The sequence below is a fragment of the Cebus imitator genome, unplaced genomic scaffold (genome assembly GCF_001604975.1).
Source record: "Cebus imitator isolate Cc_AM_T3 unplaced genomic scaffold, Cebus_imitator-1.0 Scaffold56, whole genome shotgun sequence".
NCBI classification, from domain to species: Eukaryota; Metazoa; Chordata; class Mammalia; order Primates; family Cebidae; genus Cebus; species Cebus imitator.
This window is the reverse complement of record NW_016107371.1, coordinates 648,878-649,898: the sequence shown is the minus strand read 5'-3', so window position 1 is coordinate 649,898 and position 1,021 is coordinate 648,878.

The window sequence follows — 1,021 nt, the reverse complement described above, 5'->3', positions numbered from 1 at the left end:
TTCCCGCACCTGAACCCCCGCGGTGCCTTCCTCCCGGCCTTCTGCGCCCACCCACCATCCCCCCAATTTTTGTATTTTTAGTAGAGTTTAATTTCACCATGTTGACCAGGCTGGTCTTGAACTCTTGACCTCAGGTGATCCCCCTGCCTTGGCCTCCCAAAGTGCTGAGATTACAGGTGTCGGCCACTGCGCCAGGCCTATGAAGATTTTGCCCTGTGTTTTCTTCTGAGAGTTTCATAGTTTTAAGTTCTACATTTAGGTCTCTGAACCATTTTGCATTGACTTTTGCATATGGTGTTAGATGAGTCCAGCTTCGTTCTTTTGCATGTGGATATGCCACTTTTCCATGCACCATCTATTGAGAAAACTGTCCTTTCCTCTTTGAATGGCTTTGACACTCTTTTCAAAAATTGTTTGACTATATATTGTGTATATGTATGCGCGCACACACACACACACACACACACACACACACATAAGAAAGTTTACTTCTGGGCTCTTTATTTTGTTGCATTGGCCTATATGTTTGTCTTTATGCCAGAATCACACTGTTTTGATTACTGTAACTTTGTACTAGGTTTTGAAATCAGGAAGTGTGCGTCCTTCAGCTTTATTTTTCTTTTTCAAGATTGTTTTGAGTATTTCAGGTCCCTAGAGATTCCATATGAATTTTAGTATGGGCTTTACTATTTCTGCAATAATTTTACTGTTTTTGACTTTTTAAAGGTCAGTTTTATGTCATTCAACTTAATAGTTGAACTCTATGGCCCACAATAAGGTGAGGTAGGCTACAGGAGGAGGGAACTGATATTTATTGAAGACACAATATATACTAGGCCTGATAACCCACTTATACCTCAGATTACCTCTGGAATATAAACAATGTGAGGGTGAGTATATGGCTTAGCTATTTGCTAAGCAAGTAAATGCTAAGCACTGGCATAAAATGGACTGGGATATGACAACATGTTCCAGAATGTTTATGAATGTAAGCCTTGTATACAAAAAGTATATATGAAAA